The sequence below is a fragment of the Mus caroli genome, unplaced genomic scaffold (assembly GCF_978045245.1).
Source record: "Mus caroli unplaced genomic scaffold, Mus_caroli_1 scaffold_5, whole genome shotgun sequence".
In the NCBI taxonomy this organism is placed as follows: Eukaryota; Metazoa; Chordata; class Mammalia; order Rodentia; family Muridae; genus Mus; species Mus caroli.
This window is the reverse complement of record NW_028227260.1, coordinates 53,418,423-53,420,502: the sequence shown is the minus strand read 5'-3', so window position 1 is coordinate 53,420,502 and position 2,080 is coordinate 53,418,423. Positions and strand designations below refer to the sequence as shown.

The 2,080-nt window shown below is 31.6% G+C and overlaps 1 pseudogene; it reads right to left on the bottom strand.

The window, feature by feature from the left end:
- Nucleotides 1–848: 848 nt before the first annotated feature.
- LOC115030237 (U2 spliceosomal RNA) lies at nt 849–979 on the bottom strand (annotated as a pseudogene).
- Nucleotides 980–2,080: the final 1,101 nt, after the last annotated feature.

Below are 2,080 nucleotides of genomic sequence, written 5' to 3'. Positions count from 1 at the left end.
TGGGATAAACCAGTTTAAATCAATCAGGCTGGCAAGTAGTTTGGGCCAGAACTGCTGAGTTGAATGAGTCAGCAAGAGTTCAGAAAGAACTAGAAAGAGTGAGTTTATTCAGAACTAAGAATCCAATAAAATTACATCTGGCAAATAAAAGTTTCTTTTAGATATGTTCTTTATGAACCAACAGTTGTTGTGTAATAATAATAATATGTATTTTTCCTGATCTTTTAAATTGAAGGAGATAAAGTAATCATGTGTTTAGGGACACTGTTTGAATATTAAGATTGGCATTGTACACATCATGATAATACCACTGTGTTAATTTTAATCCTGTTGTAATATAATACAATAATTATAGTACACAGATGAAGGAAAGATGCTTGTAATAGATGTCAAATGCTAATTGTCTGCAATTAAGTACAGCCCATGACTATTAATATAGCTTTATTTTCAACCTACACTTGAAGGTGACCTTATATTAATAGGGTACAACAGTATTCCTAGCTTCTTAATGAATAATGTCCTTCTAAAATTGAATTAAAATGCTTAATTTTAGTGCCCATACTGGGACTTAAAGCTTTTCTGCTTGTGACAGTGTTTAAAGAAATTGTAAAATGGTGCTGAATATATAAGCTAAACATTATATGATAGTCATAACTCTTCTTTCCTATGTATGTAGTTTTACTATATTCTTAACAGCCAAAATAAAATTTCATACCCACAGGGTGGGTTTTTACTTTAACATGAACTGCATCTTCACTGAGTATTTTAGAGGCTACAGGATATAGATCTTCAATATTTTTTGAAAAAACTATTAATATATTGATTTTATAATTGTCAATACTGGGAATATTTTTTCATATTATTACATAGTATAAAATGGAAGACATAGTTTCAGGGCCATTTCAGAAATTGTGTTCCTAAATTTAAGTACAAATGTGCTTTTTTACACTTGATCTTAGCCAAAAGGCCAAGAAGCGATCATGTGCTTTTTAAAAAACATTGTTCAAATTATATTTTATTAAAGAAGTTAACAGTATTTCATATTTAATAAAGTCAGTATCTCAAATAGAAATTATCAAAATCAATATTTTATCACAACAAAATGGAATGATATAACAATTTGATACATACACATTTGCTAGCTCATAATGATAGCATCAGTACAGCTACTAAAATTTCTACTAAATTTATCCAGGGTAGATGATCATGAGAAAACAGAAACCTAATCTCGATAATTTCACAGAAACTCTCTGATTCCAGGAGCCTTCCTGACTAGATACTTTTAATCCCTTCATTTATCCCTAAACAATCACTCTCAATAGGCAAAGATACATCAGCTACCCATAAACTTATGTGATTATTTCAGGTACAAACCCCCTATAGGTATCTCTTCAGGACCTTGTTATACTCAAGGTAGGGCAAGTCTCCCAAGAGGAAGAAATATGTTCACAAGCATTCAGTAAACATCTAAAGCCTACTTGCTTCTCTCCAGCTAGGCTGTTTTTCTCTACTTTTCTGAGATAGCCCACTAGTTTGTCCCCTCCAAAATAATTTTTCTACCTGTGGTGTTGCCCTGTTCTGTAGTTTTGCTGCACTCCCTTATAATAATGAAGAATGATGGAAGGATAATAATGTTTTTCTTCCTGTATGTATGCCACTACCTTGCTAAAGGAGCCTAAAACTTGAAGCAAATATGTATACTGCAGTTTGTATCATCTATTACCTCCCAATCTTAGTCTACGTGTTTTAGTGGAACATACACTGGTTGTATTGCCAGGAACAGTGAAAAATATGCATGTTACACTTTCCAAATCAAAGCTGCAATGAAGTAATGTAATGCAAAATTGATTGAGCACTGCCAGAAACATCCTGAATTCATTACAAATTTGTCACTTATACTTCCTTGTTGCATGATCATAGACATTTTACTGTTGATATTATTTTGTTTGTTTCTTTTTACAATATTCATATTTAATCAGGAGCTTTGAATTTAGGGCTGTAATTCAATTTGAGAGGACAAAGAATACTAAATGATGCTCTTAAAGTAAGATTTTTTTAGGAAAAATTATCTTTTAGCACA